This window comes from Protopterus annectens, chromosome 5.part0 (assembly GCF_019279795.1).
Source record: "Protopterus annectens isolate FY-2018-M chromosome 5.part0, PAN1.0, whole genome shotgun sequence".
Lineage (NCBI taxonomy): Eukaryota > Metazoa > Chordata > Ceratodontiformes > Protopteridae > Protopterus > Protopterus annectens.
In genome coordinates, this window is record NC_056735.1 from 93,107,025 (window position 1) to 93,129,418 (window position 22,394).

A 22,394-nucleotide genomic window follows, 5' to 3' on the forward strand; every position below is an offset into this window, starting at 1 on the left:
CAGAGGGAGGACATGCAGACTCCCCACAGAAGGCACCCCAGCTGAGAATTGAAATGGGGAGCCTTTTGCTGTTTGGAAACAATGCTATCTGCAGTGGCACTTTGCTACCCCAATTCAGATCCTAGTGCCACCCCAATTCAGATCCTTTATCTCAGCTAAAATAAATAATTATCTTAGTTATACTCATTTGCTCACCCAGTATCCTTGACAGAGTGCAGTGTAGGAAATTTCAAAAGTCTGCCAATTCATTACACTCTGAAAACAAATGCTCCCAGGAACCGCTTTCTTTCCCATCACACCTCCAACATTTTCCATCTACTCGAGGAAAATTTCTTTGGAGTCTGCCTGAGGGCATAAACGTATGTATGCAAACACTTCCAAGCAAAACACCTAAATCTTCTAGACTTTATTACATATGTGAGAGCCATACATATGTCCTCCCATTGTTTTTTCATGAATTGCTTATCTAATCGTTCTTCTCAATATTTTCTGACCTCCTCTGATTGATTCCTACAGTTATTCTTCAATATTTTATACACCCATTAATTATCCTTTTTGTAACAACAGCTGCTGTTCTAGATTCAACTAAAAACTCAACCAGTGCAGGTCTTTAACTGAGCGTCTCCCTCTCCCTTTATTTTTGCCTATACTCTATATCAATCCCTGATAAGGATTCAATTACCTTTCCCTCTCTAATTCTGTGTTCCCAATATCTTGGTTCCTTTGCCAGTTCCTCCAGTAAATACTGCAGAAAATTTATACCCAACGTTGCCACCATCACATGTCCTCTGACAGACCTTCCAAAAGGTAAGACACCTATACAGATAAGGTAGACCATGGAGGCAAATGAGGCCTTTAACTGACTGAAAACTGTTGTATATTCAGAGCCAATCCTAGCTTATCCTGACTTTTATAAACATTGTCTTTTAAACACATGGTATCTAAAGTTGGTATAGGTTCATAGGTTCATACTAGGCTATCTGCCCTGGGGCAGTTATAAGCCTAGCCCGATTCTGTATGGCTTACGCCACCCCTTGATTTGAGTATATTGTGCCCTTTTTAAGGTTTAGTTTACTGTGCCTCTGTCTAATAATGACACAGGAGTAATCCCTGGGACAAACCTACGATCCCCCATCCACCTATTGAGATTCTTCTTGAAGAGATTCAGTGAGGTGCTCTGCCTCATATGAACTGGAATTCTATTCCAGAGCAAAGGGAGCCTCTGGGTTATGAACCTGTCCCTCCAGCAAGTTCTATTTATTTCTGTGCTGAGGTTCAAGTCCCTTGAGCATGTGGCTCTAAGGGATTTAGATTTACTGAGGTGGAGCATGTCCATTAATTCTGGATTTGACATAGCTTTGTATGTCAGGCATAGATCGCCTCGAAGTAGGCGGTATGCAACTGAGTAGAGCTGGAGTTTTTTTAACCAAGCAGCATATGGCATCTGTTTGAGACCCTTGATCCTCTTGGTGAGATACTTTTGGGGTCTTTCTAATTGCTGCAGGTGTCGGGTAAGGTACATTCCAAAAGGGGCATTGTATTCTATGATGGGCCTGATGAGGGATGAATAAAGGGGCACGGTTACCTCTCTTGATCTAGATGTGAAACCCTTTGTGATGAGGTGGGCTATGTAGAAGGTCTTTCTAACCACTTTGGCAATGTGGTTTTCAAAGGAGAGATTGCTATCAACTTGGGTCCCCAGGTCCCTAATAACTTTCTCTGTACTTAATGGGTTTCCGCCTATGTGGTAATTTGTGGGCACATTGTTTTTGCCAAAGGGTATGACTATACATTTTTTGGCATTTAGCTTTAAACCATGGTGCTGGCACCAGTTATCTGTCTCTGTGAGACCCTTTTGAAGGATGTTTGTGTCAGCTGGAGCGTTGATTATGGCACCCAGTTTGCAGTCGTCTGCGAACTTGGTGAGCCATAGTCCTCCCACGTTTGCCTGTACCTCGGAAAAGTATATATCGAACAAGAGTGGTCCCAGGACAGAACCCTGTGGGACGCCACTTGTGACCAGTTTTGAGTCTGACATGGCTCCAGCAACTCTCACTCTGTGGGTTCTGTCTTTGAGCCAGTTTGCGACCCATCTTGTGACATAGGGATTTATATTTAAGCTGGATAGCTTATCTATGATGGCCGAGTGGGGTATTGTGTCAAATGCCTTTGCAAGGTCCAGATAGGCTGTGTGGACTACCTTCCCTTCATCTATGGCTTTGGTGACTGTTTTGAAGAAGTCAACCAGGTTTAAAAGGCAGGATCTGCCCTTGACAAAGCCGAACTGGGTAGGATCTAGTGTCTGTAGGTCCCCAATGTCTTTGTTTATGAGCTCCATGATGATCCTCTCCATAGCCTTGCAGACTAAACTAGTCAGGCTTATGGGGCGATAGTTTCCAGGGTCCGTAGAGGCTCCACCTTTGTGGAGTGGGACCACTGTTGCTGTATGCCATTCTATGGGCACATATCCTGTAGTGAGGCTGAGATTGTATAGCTGTTTTATTTGAGGGATTAGTTCCTCTTGGAGTTCATGTAGGACGCAACCTGGGATGCCATCTGGTCCCATGGAAGCAGTGTTTTTTGCTTTGGAGAGGGCAGCCTTCACCTGAGCATCAGAGATGTTTGGGAGGCAGCCCTCTGCCGGGATAGATACTTGCTCTTTTGGTTTGCACTGAACCTGTCTGCCAGGATATTGGCGATGTCTGTGGGTTCAGTGTATTTTTTGTCATTTAGAATCAACTCAGAACAAGTCTGGGAGTTGCATCCCAGGTTCATAACATAACTGAAAAAAGCCTTATGATTGTCTTTGGTGTCCTGTGCAGTTTTTCTCTCGAAGCTGGCCTTGGAGGATTTTATGAGGGATCGTAATTTTTTGCTAGTACTGATCAGAGATGCCTTCCCTATTAGGGAGTTTGCTCTATCATGTAGTAGCTTCCTCCTTCTGTTGTACAGTTTATTTATGGCAGGGGTCCACCAGACTGAACGCCTGCATTTGGATGATTGGGTCTTGGTTTTGTTTGGGATAGCATGATCCATGCATTCCTGGAGATGTCCATAGAATGCGTTTATATAGGATTCTGCAGTTTGGCCCATAGTTTCCACTGGCCCTGGGGCCTTGAAGGATTCCACTTCGGTTTTGAGAAGTGAGAAGTTCACTTTTGAGAAGTTTTTCACTGTGGTTTTCTGGGCTGGGGGTGGGGTCGGGATGTGGACATCCAGTGAAATTAATTTATGGTCTGATCTTACCAATGAGGGATATACTTCTGGTGTGGAGCATAAAGTCCCCATGTTGGTAATGATCACGTCTAGTATGTTGTCCCCTCTTGTGGGAGTCGTGACTAGTTGTTCCATAGCATTTGTGTTTATAATTTCCAGAAACCTTTGGGCTAAGGTGCTGGGGCTTGAGTAGTGCTCCCAGTCAGTGTTTGGGTAGTTGAAGTCGCCCAATATAATGGTGTTCGGAGAGATCTTCATGTTCTCCAATGTTTTCAGGAAAGCCGAGTGGGATTCCTGACTTTGAGAGGGTGGTCTGTAGGATGCTATAAACTGAAAAGCAGTCTTGCCTACTGTTAGTTGCACATGGATGGTCTCCGATTCTTTGTGCAATGCCACAAACCTGGAGGTGTGGATATCCTTGATAAATATGGAAACTCCCCCTCCTTTTGTGGTTTGGTCTGGGTTTTGGGGCCGAAAAGCATGATGTGAGGTATAGCCTGGTAGTGCTGGGGTGCTCCCTGGAGCCTTGAACCAGGTTTCTGTCACTGCACAGATATCAATGTTCTCCATACCGAGGAGAGCTTTGAGTGCATGCATCTTGAGGTTAAGACTTCTGGCATTAAGCAGCATTACCCTTAGTTTCTTGTTCCTTGTGCTGTCTATGGGGGTGGGTTTGACTTTTGAGCCTTGCCTAAAAAAGCCACTATGGGGGTGCCAAGAGCTTTTGCCAATATCCGAAAGCCCAGTGGTGACAGGTGCAAGCCGTCCCTAGCAAAGTAATGTGGCTTGTCGAGCATATCATCGCAGGCTGACAGACACTGGATCCCCTTTGAATGACACCAAAATTTTAGCCAATTGTTAAAATCGATCATTTTGTCTTTGTACTGTGGCATCATTCTAGGTGAGGGTAAGATGCTGCTCAAGGTCAGGGTCATACCAGCCTGGGCTACATGATCAGAGAGCTCCTCTATGTCTCTTTTCATGTAGTCCAGGGAGGTACATCTCAGGTCATTCACACCAGCATGTACAATGATTGAGTCATATTTGTATTTGCTTTGGAGTGACCTGAGTGCTTGCGTTATGTGGTGGATCCTAGCACCCGACAGGCAGCTCACCGTGACCTTCTCTTTATTCAGCCTGGTGAGCGGGATGTCAGTGTGTCTGACAATAGAGTCACCTATTACAAGAGTATCAGGTGTGTTATTCAGCCTTAAGGGCTGTGGCTGCTTGGCACACTGACTTTGTGGGCTATGTGTTGTGCGTGTTTTGTTCTGAGGTAGTGTTTGCTTGGATGTCTGTTTTGGAGGTCTCTGTTGCTTAGGTAGATTTTTATTTAGAGCCTCCAAGTATGTTTTTTTGTATTTATGTGTTTGGTTCGCTGATGTGGTGGGACTATGTGATACTGGAACTGTGTTGTGTGAAATTACCTTCTCCTCCTGACTGGTTACACCAGTTTTGAGATGAGAGAGCTCAGCCTCCAGTTTGGCTAAATAGTTGCATCTCTCACATATATTTGAACCTGTTTGGAGGAGGAGAGGGTTGTATGTGTACATGAGACAGTTGTAACATTGCCTCAAAATTCCCAGATTCACCAGGTGGACTGGAGAGGAAACCATTGACTGACCTTTGGACATGCTAGAGTAATATAGGGAAACTGAATTTAAGACGGACCAATAGAGGACAGGTTAATCGTAGAGAGTATAAGAGTAAGTAGTGCTTATGGTTTAATAGTGCTAACTTGTAGGATTACTTTATTGGACCAGTGAAGGGCCTTAGAATGAGAATATGGTGTTTAAATTGAGAGATAGAGCAGTTCTAAGGGAAAAAGTGAAGAGCAGAGTTTGTGGAGCCAGGAATAGTTTAAACCCAATTAGGCGACACTGCCCGCTGTTGCGCTATGCACAAAAATGCGCAAAACCGCACAAAAGAGGGTTTTAAGAGAGGAAGATGAAGGAGTTTGGAATTGACCCAAAATGGCCAATAAAACTACAGTTTCAAGTCAGTAACCACTCCCACAGGGGCAGGCAGGCTGCTCAATGTTTTTCACTGCCACTGATCAACAGAGAGACTTCCCTTTAGCCCAAGCAAAAAATGTCCTCCAAGAAACTTACAAACAGTTCAAGAACAGCAAGCCTGTTTACCAGGCTAATGACCACAAGGGCCTTTTTAAACCTAGCCATGCATCCCAAATCTCTAACGAATTCTGATACCCTTGATAAGTGTAAGCATGGGCCTGGGAGACGAACCATTTACAAGTTGCCTGTTTGCATCAGAGACATAGGTGCCAAACCAGGGATGAATTTCCGGTTTCCCATCCAATTGTCCAAGTTGCCCTTGAATTTCATTAGGGAGGAACTCTGCTTCACATGGATGGGGAGCCTGCTCCGTAGATGGGGTAGTCTCTGGGATATATACCTATCTCTCCAGCAGGTCCTATTTATATCACAGGCAAGGTTTAAGTCTTTAGAATGGGTAATTCTGATACTGTTTGTTTTGTGGATATGCAGGAGGTCCATCAGAGTGGGGTCTGACAATGCCCTGTATGTAAGGCATAGATCTCCCCTCAAAAGCTTGTAAGAGACAGAGTATAGGGATAGGGGCTTGATGCCATATTCTTTTAGTGAGGAACCTCTGTGGATGTTCCAGTTGTTGGATATGGCTGGTTAGGTACATACCAAAGGGGGCATTGTACTCAATGATAGGGCTGATGAATGCCAAATACAGTGGATCAATGGCTTCCTTGGACATAGATGCCATACCTTTGTTTATAAGTTGCGCAACATAGAATGATTTTTCACCACTGTAGACATGTGATGATCAAAGGCTAGATTACTATCTATGTGTGTCCCTAAGTCCCTGACTACTGGGTCAACTCTAAGGGATGTGTTGTCAATATGATAGTTACCAGGGATGGATGACTTTCCAAAGGATAGTATTATGCATTTATTGGCATTTAGTTTTAGTCCATGACTCTGACACCAGCTGTGTGTCTGTGTCAGCCCCTCCTGGAGAACATTTGTGTCAGTGTAAGATTCAATGACAGCTCCTAATTTGCAATCATCTGCAAATTTAGTCAGCCAGAGACCACTGACATTGGCCTTGACTTCTGAGAAGTAAATGCCAAAAAGGAGAGGTCCAAGGACTGATCCCTGAGGGACTCCACTTGTGACTGGCCTCTTTGTAAAGGTGGACTCCCCAATTCTAATTTCCTGGGTCCTGTCTTTGAGCCAGTTGGCTATCCACTGGATGACAGACATGCTGGTTTGTACCTAACCTCTTGAGTTTGTCAACAATGCCCGAATGGGGTATTGTGTCAAATGCCTTGGCCAGGTCAAGGTAGGCAGTGTGAATGATTTTGCCCTCATCCATTGCTTTGGTGACTTCTCAAAGAAGTCCACCAGGTTAAGTAGGCATGATCTGCCCTTGACAAAACCAAACTGGGTTGGGTCCAGTGTCTGGAGGCTTACTATATCTCTGTTGATCATCTCCATGCTAATTCTTTCCATGGCTTTACATACATGACAAGTGAGACTTATGGGTCTGTAGTTTCCAGGGTCTGTAGATGCCCCACCTTTATGAGGAGGGATGACTGTTGCCTTTCTCCATTCATGAGGCATGAAGCCTGTTTTGATGCTACAGTTAAATAGTAATTCCAGAGGCCCTGATAGGTCATATTTCATGCTATTTAAAAGGCATCCTGGGATATTGCCTGGGCCCATTGATGCAGTGTTCTTGGTTTTAGAGAGAGCATTAAGGACCTGTTCCCTAGTGATAGTAGGGGGAGTTATATATGGTGATATTTCCTGAGGCAAGGTTGAGGGGGATAGAGGAGTAAAGATGGAGTTGTATTTACCAGCCAAGAGGCTTGCTATGTCTTCTGGCTCAGTATAGGTGGCTCCATTTACAATGAGATCTGTGTACAATTGTGTATTACCTTTGAGGTTGCAGACATAGATAAATAATGCTTTGTGGTTGTCCTTGGCCTGGGAAGCCAAACTTACCTCAAATTTGGCTTTGGTAGACTTTATTTGTCCTCTGAGTTGTTTGTTTAGTTTGATGAGAGTGCTTTTATCCTGCTGGATGCTACAGCTACTAATTTTTGCCATGATTTTCTTCCTCCTGTTGTACATCCAACTGATTTTGTGATTCCACCAGTTGAAATTTAACTGTGGATTTACCTGTAGATTACCAGAAGCCTACCTGTGGATTTACCTACTGAGTAACATAAATCTAACCGTGGACTTACCTTTAGAGTACCAGAAGCCTACCTGTGGATTTACCAAATGTGTATCAGAAATCTAACTGTGGACTTACCTGTAGAGTATCAGAAGCCTACCTGTGGTTTTACTTAATGAGTATCAGAAATCTAACTGTGGACTTACCTGTAGAGTATCAGAAGCCTACCTGTGGTTTTACTTAATGAGTATCAGAAATCTAACTGTGGATTTACCTGTGGAGTACTAACAGCTGACCTGTGGATTTATTTGAGAAGTGCCGAGGACCTAATTGTGTAGAAGCACAAGGAACCTAATTCTGGTATAGGACTATGTTATCCCAGGAATTAAGTAATGGTGATCACATGGTCTGCTACCTAAGTAGGAAATCATGTAAGTCCAAGACAGTGTGGGAATGTCTTGTATTAAATAGACACTAACTTTCCTACAATATTACTTATAAGGAAGCAGCTTCACTTTGGTAATTAACCATAGAGCCATAAGTCAAACAATGGGATGCGTACACCAAGATAGTTAAGTGGGCTTTGTCATTACAACCATTTTATTTTTCTGTCACATTCCCATTCAGTATAGAGCCAAGGATTCATTGCTGAGGGTTATTGCACCAGAGTGGCTGGTTGGGATGTAAGAAATGCTATTTTGAGGTGCTGTGTATACAACTTGATATGGTGCAAATTTAAAGGTGATACATATGCACAGTGTTATTGTAGTAAAGCAAGTAGTGGCAAAGTTTACAGGAAATGTACATTTGTTAACCAGGGAGGCCCACCAGACACACACTCCCTTTTCAGTGGGAACCCAGGAGCAATGCATGGTTAAGTGACTTGTTCAGTTTCATGCAGTAAGCAAATGAGGGCCAAGGGAATCAAACCCTGTACCACAGCAACTAAATCTCATAGCCATAAACATCTTCACCAACTGTCAGTCATGTGTTTATTTGTTGTTAAAAGTAAGGCCTGTATACCAAAGAAAAGGCAGAGACATTTGCATCTAACAGATTGGGATTCTTTAAGACTAAGATTGGAGAAGTCTAGCCAGAAGAAGCTGTGAACTGCCAGAAGCCTACCTGTGGATTTACCTGCTGAGTATCATAAATCTAACTGTGGCCTTACCTGTAGAATACTAGAAGCCTACCTGTGGAGTTACTTAATGAGAATCAGAAATCTAACTGTGGACTTACCTGGAGAGTACCAGAATCCTACCTGTGGATTTACCTGCTGAGTATCTGAAATCTAACTGTGGACTTACCTGTAGAGTACCAGAAGCCTATCTGTGGATTTACCTAATGAGTATCATAAATCTAACTTTGGATTTACTTGTGGAGTACTAGAAGCCTAACTGGAGTTACCTAATGAGAATCAGAAATCTAACCGTGGATTTACCTGTAGAGTACCAGAAGCCTACCTGAGGAGTTACCTAATGAGAATCAGAAATCTAACTGTGGACATAACTGGAGAGTACCAGAAGCCTACCTGTGGATTTACCTGCTGAGTAACAGAAATCTAACTGTGGACTTTCCTGTAGAGTACCAGAAGCCTACCTGTTGAGTTACCTAATGAGAATCTGAAATCTAACTGTGGACTTACCTGTAGAGTACCAGAAGCCTACCTGTGGAATTACCTAATGAGAATAAGAAATCTAACCATGGACTTACCGGAGAGTACCAGAAGACTGCCTGTGGAGTTACCTAATGAGAATTAGAAATCTAACCAAGGACATACCTGGAGAGTACTAGAAGCCTACGTGTGGATTTACCTGAGTTTCAGAAATCTAACTGTGGATTTTCCTGTGGAATACCAGAAGCCTACCTGTGGATTTACTTAATGTGTATCAGAAATCTAACCATGGCTTTACCTGTAGAGTACCAGAAGCCTACCTGTGGATTTACCTAATGAGTATCAGAAATCTAACTGTGGACTTACCTGTAGAATACTAGAAGCCTACCTGTGGAGTTACTTAATGAGAATCAGAAATCTAACTGTGGACTTACCTGGAGAGTACCAGAATCCTACCTGTGGATTTACCTGCTGAGTATCTGAAATCTAACTGTGGACTTACCTGTAGAGTACCAGAAGCCTATCTGTGGATTTACCGAATGAGTATCAGAAATCTAACTTTGGATTTACTTGTAGAGTACTAGAAGCCTAACTGTGGAGTTACCTAATGAGAATCAGAAATCTAACCGTGGATTTACCTGTAGAGTATCAGAAGCCTACCTGAGGAGTTACCTAATGAGAATCAGAAAACTAACTGTGGACATACCTGGAGAGTACCAGAAGCCTACCTGTGGATTTACCTGCTGAGTAACAGAAATCTAACTGTGGACTTACCTGTAGAGTACCAGAAGCCTACCTGTTGAGTTACTTAATGAGAATCTGAAATATAACTGTGGACATACCTGTAGAGTACCAGAAGCCTACCTGTGGAATTACCTAATGAGAATAAGAAATCTAACCATGGACTTACCTGGAGAGTACCAGAAGACTGCCTGTGGAGTTACCTAATGAAAATCAGAAATCTAACCGAGGACATACCTGGAGAGTACTAGAAGCCTACCTGTGGATTTACCTGAGTTTCAGAAATCTAACTGTGGATTTTCCTGTGGAATACCAGAAACCTACCTGTGGATTTACCTAATGTGTATCAGAAATCTAACCATGGATTTACCTGTAGAGTACCAGAAGCCTATCTGTGGATTTACCTAATGAGTATCATAAATCTAACTGTGTATTTACTTGTGGAGTACTAAAAGCCGACCTGTGGATTTATTTGAGAAGTGCCAAGGACCTAATTGTGTAGAAGCACAAGGAACCTAATTCTGAATGTGTGATACTCTGATGTGATCAGAGCTGCAACACCTGAGAAGTGTAAGGAATTGTGTCATTTTTAAGGCTATTTAAATTTACACCGGCAAATCCAGAAATGGAGTGTAAACAAACAGTGTAAATTTACACTGACAAATCCAGAAATGGAGTGTAAACAAACAGTGTAAATTTACACTGACAAATCCAGAAATGGAGTGTAAACAAACAGTGTAAATTTACACTGACAAATCCAGAAACGGAGTGTAAACAAACAGTGTACATTTACTCTGACAAATCCAGAAATGGAGTGTAAACAAACAGTGTAAATTTACACTGACAAATCCAGAAATGGAGTGTAAACAAACAGTGTAAATTTACACAGACAAATCCAGAAATGGAGTGTAAACAAACAGTGTGCTTATTTTTATTTTTCATTTAGAGTGAAAATGACTATTGCACAGTAAATAAACTGTACTTGAACTGCTGACAATGCCTCCTGTGCATGTTTATATATAATTAGGTACAGCTACACCTATATCTATATCTATTAGCTATATCTATGTGTGTTTATGTGCATGAGTATGTGTCTATCATACGTTTTGTATTTTTTAGACTACTGTGCTCTTCCCTTTAGCAAACCCATCATTGAATACAATGCACCCCCACCCCACCCCAGTATGTACAAATCCAAACATATAATTCAGTGGAAAGGTCCCAATGACTTTAAGCAAGAAAATTCAAGACCTTAAATCCTTCAGCTATTCCAATAGATCAGCACAACTTTCCTTATGCTTGGTAACCTACCAGCTGCTTTGAGGTGACCTGTACCTCATTTTTTGAGACATGAAAGATGGAATCCCATTTGCCCTAATATTCCTTTATAAAACCAGTGGCTGTACAACCACCCACATTAGGGACTATTATCTGTACCAACACATTTTATTTTATTTTATGTTATACAACTTAACTGGGGTAGAGCACTGTTCTCATTGGACAAATTTCAGTCTCTGCCAGAATGCGAACACACATCAAGTAGAAAATATAAAACTAATTTATACAATAAAAAGCATATTAAAAACAAGGCTATAGTCAATATATAATAGAAAAAAAATATTTAAGAAGATAGTCACCGGAAACTGCTATGTACAATATTTATGTCAGTTAAAGTAGTGACATGTTAGGAGTTAGAGAAGAGATGCTATAGTGAAAATGATATGCAGTATGTGTCGGGCATTAGGAAGACTAGGTTATATCACACAGAGTAATTACAAGCAGCTTGTAAATCATATGACACCTAGCACTTTACATCTTTGAGTAGAAACTCCTAAAAGCTCCAGAAACCCTTTTCAAGCACTTAATAATATTCACTTTCCAAATCAAGCAGGGCCATTAGTATTGGTCAGCAATTGTTGCAGCCAGCTTTTCCAGCCAAGACTCACTGGAGGGACAGGTTCCTAACTCAGTATATTCACAGACAATGGAAAAAGTTGAAGGTTCAGTTCAAGCAATGGCTACTTTATCTTAAATCTAGTCTTGTGTGTTCTAAGCAGTGCTCATCTTGTCTTAATGCTAGTCTTGTGTGTTCTAAGCAGCACCCAGCTTATCTTAACGCTACTCTTATGTGTTCTAAGCAGCACTCATCTTGTCTTAATGCTAGTCTTGTGTGCTTTAAGCAGCACTCATCTTGTCTTAATGCCAGTCTTGTGTATACTAAGCAGTGTTCATCTTGTCTTAATGCTAGCCTTGTGTGTTCTAAGCAGCGCTCATCTTGTCTTAATGCTAGTTTTGTGTGCTCTAAGCAGCATTCTTCTTGTCTTAATGCTAGTCTTGTGTGTTGTAAGCAGCATTCGTCTTGTCTTAATGCTAGTCTTGTGTGCTCTAAGCAGCGCTCATCTTGTCTTAATGCTAGTCTTGTGTGTTGTAAGCAGCATTCGTCTTGTCTTAATGCTAGTCTTGTGTATTCTAAGCAGCGTTCATCTTGTCTTAATGCTAGTCTTGTGTGTTCTAAGCAGCGCTCATCTTGTGTTAATGCTATTCTTGTGTGTTTTAAGCAGCACTCATCTTGTCTTAATGCTAATCTTGTGTGTGATAAGCAGCATTCGTCTTGTCTTAATGCTAGTCTTGTGTGTTTTAGGCAGCATTCATCTTGTCTTAATTTTAGTCTTGTGTGTTCTAAACAGTGCTCATCTTGTCTTAATACTAGTCTTGTGTGTTTTAAGCAGCATTCAGCTTGTCTTAATGCTAGTCTTGTGTGTTCTAAGTGGCACTTATCTTGTCTTAATGCTAGTCTTGTGCGTTTTAAGCAGCACTCAGCTTGTCTTAATGCTAGTCTTGTGTGTTCTAAGCTGTGTTCATCTTGTCTTAATGCTAGTCTTGTGTGTTCTAAGCAGTGTTCATCTCGTCTTAATTCTAGCCTTGTGTGTTCTAAGTAGCACTCATCTTGTCTTAATGCTAGTCTTGTGTGTTCTAAGCAGAGCTCATCTTGTCTTAATGCTAGTTTTGAGTGTTTTAAGCAGCACTCAGCTTATCTTAATGCTAGTCTTGTGTGTTCTAAGCAGCGGTCATCTTGTCTTAATGCTAGTCCTGTGTGGTCTAAGCAGCACTCATCTTGTCTTAATGCTAGTCTTGTGTGTTCTAAGTAGCGCTCATCTTGTCTTAATACTAGTCTTGTGTGTTCTAAGCAGCACTCATCTTGTCTTAATGCTATTTTTGTGTGTTCTAAGCAGCACTCATCTTGTTTTAATGCTAGTCTTCTGTGTTCTAAGCAGCACTCATCTTGTCTTAATGTTAGTCTTGTGTATTCTAAGCAGCACTCATCTTATCTTAATGCTAGTCATGAGTGTTCTAAGCAGCACTCATCTTGTCTTAATGCTAGTCTTGTGTGTTCTAAGCAGCACTCATCTTGTCTTAATGCTAGTCTTGTGTATTCTAAGCAGCACTCATCTTATCTTAATGCTAGTCTTGTGTGTTCTAAGCAGCACTCATCTTGTCTTAATGCTAGTCTTGTGTATTCTAAGCAGCACTCATCTTATCTTAATGCTAGTCATGAGTGTTCTAAGCAGCACTCATCTTGTCTTAATGCTAGTCTTGTGTGTTCTAAGCAGCACTCATCTTATCTTAATGCTAGTCATGAGTGTTCTAAGCAGCACTCATCTTGCCTTAATGCTAGTCTTGTGTGTTCTAAGCAGCACTCATCTTGCCTTAATGCTAGTCTTGTGTGTTCTAAGCAGCACTCATCTTGCCTTAATGCTAGTCTTGTGTGTTCTAAGCAGCACTCATCTTGCCTTAATGCTAGTCTTGTGTGTTCTAAGCAGCACTCATCTTGCCTTAATGCTAGTCGTGTGTTCTAAGCAGCACTCATCTTGCCTTAATGCTAGTCTTGTGTGTTCTAAGAAGTGGTCATCTGCCAATAAAGGAACTTATAATTCAAAAGGGACTGAGTTACTGTCTTCATTCTAAGCTTAAGGACTCCATATTTACTTCCTACAGGAACTTGAAACCAACAGGATGCAGAAAAGAGGAACACTCTATGACTACAAGAAAAGGAGGCAGCCAATGCCACAGGGGATCGTTAGCCAGAATCATCCCCCAAAACCAAGCATAATCCAGGATTTTCTCCCTCCATTACAGGCAAGTGAATATTTTTCTCTACATTTAGCCCTCAGTTCCCCTCGGATCTAATAAGGATTCTTTCTTGCCACCACCTTGACCAGGACTAGGCTTATTTGTAGTGTTGACTGTTTGGGTGCACACAAATTTATACCAGTATTATCATGTACAGCCCTGCTTGATTCGGGAGGCTCAGAATAATTAGGTGATTGAAAAGAGCAGCATGAACCTTTAAACATCTCTACTCCAAGGTGTAAATTGCTAGGTGTCTTATGATTCATGGGCTTATCTAGTATTGCTCCTACGTTCTGATGCTCCTATTCCTTAAAATTTCAGCAGGTACAGATTTGGAAGTCTATGCTATATTTATGTGATTTTGTCTTGGCATGGCTGTAATTGAGTTATCCACCAGTTTCTTATTTAATCTGCTAACACAGACAGACAACTAATTTGTAGCTTACTAGTAACCATACTGTGCTGGGCTTGGAAAACATTGACTCTAGCAATTGTTGACCAATTGTAAAAGGTTTACAAAATGTAATCACACAGCACAAGGGCATATCCAGTGACAGGCCATATAAAACTAGCTTTACAGTCATGCATATAACCCTCAGAAACAAAGATCTACACAAAGCTCCATCTGCATACGAAAATAGACAACCTGAAAGCACCTGTAAGTACTATAAATAAAATATTTTAGCACCAAAATTGAAATATAATCTGAGATGCCTTGTTACAATTTTACCTGCCTGCTAGAAGCAGCTAACCATTTAAATAATATAATCTGAGATGCCTTGTTACAAGTTTACCTGCCTGCTAGAGGCAGCTAACCATTTAAATGCATATGGAGTAGCTAATCATTTAAATGCATATGGAGTAGCTAACCATTTAAATGTATATGGAGTAGCTAACCATTTAAATGCATATGGAGTAGCTAACCATTTAAATGCATATGGAGTAGCTAACCATTTAAATGCATATGGAGTAGCTAACCATTTAAATGGATATGGAGTACACTGAACTCAATCGTTTTCCTCTTTTTATATCTCCATTTTTTTGCACGTTTAATGGTTTCTTCAGAAATATCACGTTTCTCCTTCCTTTGACATATACTGCTGTACATAATCGGATACAGTCTCCTAAGAAAGGTTTCCAGAGAAGACACTTGCATTTGTAAAACTCTTTATAGGACTGTTTTTGTCTTTTTACATCACTATTCCATTGTGTATGCACTGTTCTGCACTATATGTATCATGTTTAGCAATCAGTTAAATGTTCTTTTAGTTATAAAATCAGAATATATAATTAAATCTAAATTGGAAAAGTGTGAGAGTAAAACGTTAATTATTTTGCTTCATTTGATGAATGTATGATGTAAAAGCCTGTTCTAGGCTTCATAGCAGACCCCAAATTAAACTGGTTTGTATAGTAACATTGCATCCCTCTTGATTTGCACCAGTTCTGTTCTCTTTATGTGAATGCCAACAGTAATTAGGATGCATATCCATATCCCAGCTAGCAGTCATACTGCAAAAGGGCAATAAAGTCCTTGCTGACTGAATTATTTGTTCGGCTACTGCTTTACATTGCTTGAAATGAACAAACCCACTGAGCTGTTCCTGTGTGCAGCAACTCAAAGGAGGTGACGCAGTCGCAGACTCCCATGAGGGGCTCCAAGTGTCTACGAGATGTGATAGACAGCTTCAGGGTTCCCCAAGTGAGCCAGTACAGTCTGACAAGCCTCCCCCTCTTTCCCATCTTCTATTATGAAGAAATGAGAAGTCTTGTCAGTGTGTACAGCAGCTTTCAGCTGATCGGTCAGGTGCACGATACGTGATCCGCTGTTATAATAAAGGTCTCTAAAGGGCTACCTCATGTTAAGGCTCTGCTGTGATGATTTGCATGAAAATGATTGCCACAGACTGTAAGAATATCCTTCTTCATTGCATGAGCCATTGTATTTGTTTCTTAATAAAAATAAAAACATCTGATTTCCTCAGCATGACTTCTTATATGGTGTAGGAAGCTTTAAGAAAACTTGAAACCCCAGCATGTCATGTCGCAGACACACACACACACACACACACACACACACACACACACACACACACACACACACACACACGCACACACATTCACTGCACCATTGTCTTGCACAGTCAAGGTCATTAAGCAATTTGATGTTTTGGCAATTATTTAATTTAGACTATAATAAACCATCATCTACTGTATTCTTTGAAAGCAAGGACATTGTTAGTCTAAGTTATATAAAAATAGTAATGCATTTTTCTTCAAATGATGATTAGTTTAAGCCTATTGAATAACAGTGGTACATTTTTCTTCAAACAATTATTCTTGAAAAAAGCAGAGAAGACTCCCTGTGCAAAAACAATAATATCATTTCTACTCTTGTTAGTAAATAATGATTTTTAGGTTAAAAACCTTGACGGGGTCACAGTCTGCTTTCCAGCATAGCAGAAGCTAGTAAATGTCATTTTTATAGCATTCACGTTGCTCGTGCCAGTAACTATGCAATAAATGGTTATATTTTTCACTGCGCTATGCTGAGACATATAAATACCTTAATTCATTTTTGTTATGTCACCAATGTCAGAGCTACAGGCTATTTCCAACTATAAATTACCACTGTACTAAGCCCTTCCTTAGGCCAGTCATTAAGAATAATGCCCCTTTTCTTATGTACCTGTCCAAACACTTGTCAGAACCAGAATACCCACAGTACTTTTTTTTGCTAAAATAAAATCACGGTTCCAAATTGTAAAAGCTATGTAGGCCATCACAAAGCCTTGTTCCCCTCTTCAGTATCATATAGGCTATTGACAGGTGACCTCTGCCTCACGTATTGGGCTTCAGCAGACCCCATTCTGTCTGACTTACTACATAGTTTCAAATCCAGTAGTATGATGAACAGCAACTCAAGGGATCTCAATCTGTTTTGCAAAATAAATTGAGCATGTTGGAGAGATAGGTATGTATCACAGAGACTACCACTTCTGTGGAAAAGTCTTCATCTCCACATAAAGCAACTGCTATTGCTCTATTCAAATGTAATTGTTAAGAAACTATGTAAACAGGCTCTTCCATAGAACCTTTTCAGTAATGACCTGAGACACAAAGTCAAAAATAAATAAAACATCATATGTGCAGGTTGTTATAGGAAACTGGCCAACACATTTTTGGATGGTGGGAGAAAACTGGTGCACTCAGAGAAAACAACTGCAGAACTGGGTGCACAGTTAGTAACAACCTCTCTTTTCGGACTTGCCAAATCCATTGTCATTATGTTTTTTCTGTATTAACAACCTACTGTGCTCATATATTTTCAAGTTTCATCAATCCACACATCTGTGAAGCCCACCCTGTCAATTGTAGCTTTCTGGCTTCTTTGTAAAATACAATAGAGTTCATTTTTATGCCTTATCTTTGGTACCTTGTCTGACTTTCTACACAAACTAGAGGATGGATACTGGTACATATTAAGTAACGTCTCTTGAACACTTGTGTTAATTTTGAGTAGGTTTAGTTAAGCGTGTCTTCAAAAGTATACCTATCTTGGAATTAACCCCTACATTACCAGATGGGTAGCCAACTGGCTCACCAACAGGACACATACTGTCAAAGTGTGTAACTTTACCTCTAGAAAAAGACCAGTCACCAGTGGCGTACCATAGAGTTCTGTACTGGGCCCCTTACTGTTCAGAATTTATTTCTCAGAAGTCTAGGCAAACTTGGACAAGATGTGGCTGAACAAGTCCACTGATGACTGCACATTGGGAGCAATCACTGAGTCCCCCAATGATGTTAGTATATGGCAGGCAGGGTTAACACAGGCAAATGATTGGTGCCAAAACCACAAATTAAAGCTAAATGCAAAAAAATGCATTATTATTCCATTTGGGAAAGCTGACATCCCTGCTAATTACATTATAGACACCCCCCCAAGTGTAGACCCATTGGTATGTGATCTGGTTACTCAGGTTGATAGCAACCTGAACTTTGATCACTAGACATTCACAGTAGTAAGGAAATCCTTCTATGTGGCACATCTTATAAGTAAAGGCATCGCATATAGATCTAAGGATGTTATAATTCTATTATACTCAGCCCTCATCAGACCAATAATTGTGTACAATACTTTCTTTTGCATGTACCTCACCAGACACCTGAAACAATTGAAGTGACCAAAGAGGTTTTTCTCCAAGAAATTACAAGGTACACAAAACAAGTCTTACATGGAAAGACTGAAAGCCCTGCCATTGTATTCTGTCTCCTACAGGTTGCTAAGGGGTGACCTGTCCCTGGCTTACAGGGCATTCTCTGACTCGGCCCTGATGGAAATGCTACACATTTGTAAATTAAAATGCAGGAGAGTCACTCGCTCCAGGGGTCTTAACCTAGGTCATGTTGAAGAGATAGATACATCTCCCAGAGATTGCCCTTCTCTAGAACAAGCTTCCAGTTCACGTGAAACAGAGCCTCTCCCTGACCCTCTTCAAATGCAACTTAAATCAATGAATGGGTGACCACAAATTCACTCCAGGGGTACTACCCATGTCCATGTTGGAGAGAGGAAGTTGGTATTAACTACCATAGCCCCCTTACCTATGCAAACTTTATCTAACCACAGACAATTGGGGCAGCTTGGGATAAATATGGCTAGGCTTGAAAGGGCTCTAGGTCGTTAGTCTAGTAACCTTCTATGAACCTATGAACCTTTAGGTGTGGATAGAGCTCAGTAAGAAAATGCTTTTGAAATGTGATTCATTAAAAAATAAAAATTCCCCTTGACCCCAAGGTGCAGTAACCTCAGAGTTGATTGGAATAAATAATTGTGTACGGAGGGTGAAAAAAAAAAGAATGATCTGAATTCTACTTCAGCTTTCTTGTTTCAGATATGAGTGGGACTTGTGCTTAGGCAGTTTGTAGCCATAATGCAGAACTCTGGTATCGTGCTCTTCCATAGATCTGAAATTACCCCATAGTGAGTGTAGCAACTCTTCAACCTCCATGTACAGAATGAATCCTGCCCGCACCTGTGCTATGTCACAAGGTGTTAGTCACATGATCTCCATTATCTAGTCATTTAGTATGACCTCCTTTTCTAAACAGAAGACATGCATCTACACACATTAACATGCTTTAGGTATATATGCAGTTAGTACTATAGGACTGCATGTAGATTTGAAAAGTAATATGAAACTGAAATTTGTGGTATGGATGAACAGCCAAGGCAGGCCTAGCCACCCAGCAGTATGAACCTTGGCTCTAGATGATTGTCATTGTTGAAGTGACATCCTGACCACCATGTGCAAAAAAGGAAAAGGGGTTGTGGATGGATGGATGGATGGAGGGATGGATGGATGGATGGATGGATGGATGGACGGATGGATGGATGGATGGAGGGATGGATGGATGGATGGATGGATGGATGGATGGATGGATGGATGGATGGATGGATGGATGGATGGATGGATGGATGGGTGGATCATCATCATCATCATCATCAGCCCCCCTTTTTCCCATTTTTCCTACATGGGGTCGGGGTATCATGTTAACTGTCACCACCTCTCTCGATTCAGTGCCACACTCCTGCCTTCTTCAACACTCATGCCTGATTGTCGCAGATCTTCTTTCACACAGTCCATCCACCTCTTTGCTTGACACCCTTGTTTCCTATTGCCTTCTTCCTGTCTGTCCAAATAATCTTCACAAGACTTTACTTTTATTTCTTTATTTATTTAACATTTTCTTACTGGGAAAGTTCAACTGGGACAGAGCCTACTTTCAGCAGAGACCTGGAAAGAAATGCTCCAGATGCATGTCTTTGGAATGTGGGAGGAAACTGGAGCACCCAGAGGAAATGCACGCAAACACCGGGAGGACATGCAGACTCCAAACAGAAGGCACTCCAGCCAAGAATCGAACCTGAGACCCTCTTGTCTTCGTTCTTCTGCACATATGCCTGAACCACCTTAATCTGTTCTCTTTTATCTTTTCGGCAATTGGAGATACTTTGGCTTCTGCTCATATGTCCTCATTTCTTCATCTGTTCCACATTGTACATCCTACCACCCATCCCAGGCACTTCATTTCCATACCTCTTGCTTTCTCAACTGCTCTGCCTTTACTGCCCAGGTTTTTGTACTATACAGTAGTACTGATCACATCTCTGCTTTGTACAACTTACTTTTCAGCTTCTTTGGCATTCTTCTGTCATACACTACACTTGATACTCTATGCCAGTTGGTTGCAGCCCCTCTGATTCTATTTTCACCTCTTCATTTAGACTTTCTTTCTCCTCACCCACCCCTCCCAAATACTTGTAGGTGTTAACATGTTCCACTATCTTTCCTTCTTCTGCTCTACTCAAGGTGCTGCTATTACCACTGTCTTATCTGTATTCAGTTTCATCCCATGTGCCTTTAGTTTTGCCTTGCATCCCCCTACCTTTGCTGAAGATTCAGCGTCTGTCTGTCTGTAATGCCACATCATCTGCATTCAGCAACATTGGTGAGCTGTACCCTCCAGTCTGTTTGCTAATGTAATCTATTACCAGTATGAACAGCAGTGGGCTCATAGCTGTACCCTGATACATACCCACTCCCACTGGGAACCCCAGTGTGAGACTGAACACTGTTTGCACTTCAGTTATTGGGTCCTTGTACATAGCCTGCACTAATTTTACCAATGTTTCTGGGGCTTCAAATCAAAGTAGGACTGCCTAAATCAGGTTTCTTGGGACCTTGTCATATGCTTTCTCCAAGTTTAGGAATGCACAACTGGGCTCTTTCCTCATCTTTACCTTCTTCTCAACTATCTGTCTCACTGCAAACATTGGGTCAGTTGTGCTGCATCTTGATCTGAATCCAAACTGCTCATCTCGCCTCTTACTTTCTACTACATTGAGTATCCCTTTATTAGTCACCCTCACCAGAACTTTCATGCAGTGTGACAGGAGTTTGAAATCTCTGTACTGCCCACAGTTGTGGCTGTCCACTTTGTTCTTGTATACAGGCACAAGTATGCTTACACCCCAGTCATCTGGGATATGCCTTTCTCTCCACACTGCTATGAATACCCTCAAGATCCATTTCTCCGCTATCTCACCCAGAATCTTTATCACAACTGCTGTGACCTCATCTGAGCATGCTGCTTTCCCTGCTTAATTTTAATTAGTGATGTTTTAACTTCTTCTCCGGTGGGCTCCTCTTCTTCTCTCATCATAGGCTGCATTTGGAGCAGTATAGCTTCTGTGTTTTTTTTTTTATTCAGATGCTGCTGGAAGTCCTCCGTCCAACTGCCTTTGATGTCCTGTGGACTGATGACCCAGGTTATTGCTGGCATCTCATTGTTAAGGGTGTGATATGGATATCCCACCACTGCCAACCAATATGTGATGTGGATATCTCACCAATGCCAACCAATATGTGATGTGGATATCCCACCCACTACCAACCAATATGTGATGTGGATATCCCACCACTGCCAACCAGTATGTGATGTGCATATCCCACCACTGCCAAACAATATATGATGTGGATATCCCACCACTGCCAAACAATATGTGATGTGGATATCTCACCAATGCCAACCAATATGTGATGTGGATATCCCACCCACTACCAACCAATATGTGATGTGGATATCCCACCCACTACCAACCAATATGTGATGTGGATATCCCACCACTGCCAACCAGTATGTGATGTGGATATCCCACCACTGCCAAACAATATATGATGTGGATATCCCACCACTGCCAATCAGTATGTGATATGGATAACTCACCACTGCCAACCAATATGTGATGTGGATATCCCACCACTGCCAACCAATATGTGATGTAGATAATCCACTACTGACAAACAATATGTGATGTGGATAACCCACCACTGCCAACCAATATGTTATATGGACATCCCACCACTGCCAAACAATATGTGATGCGGATATCCCACCACTGCCAATCAATATGTGATGTGGATATCCCACCACTGCTAACTAGTATATGATGCAGATAACCCACTACTGCCAACCAATATGTGATGTGGATATCCCACCACTGCTAAACAATATGTGATGTGGATATCCCACCACTGCCAAACAATATGTGATGTGGATAACCCACTACTGCCAACCAATATGTGATGTGGATATCCCACCACTGTCAAACAATATATGATGTGGATATCCCACCACTGCCAATCAGTATGTGATATGGATAACTCACCACTGCCAACCTATATGTGATGTGGATATCCCGCCACTGCCAACCAATATGTGATGTAGATAACCCACTGCTGCCAAACAATATGTGATGTGGATAACCCACCACTGTCAACCAATATGTTATATGGACATCCCACCACTGCCAAACAATATGTGATGTGGATAACCCACTACTGCCAACTAATATGTGCTGTGGACATCCCACCACTGCCAACCAATATGTGATGTGGATATCCCACCACTGCCAGCCAATATGTGATGTGGATATCCCACTACTGCC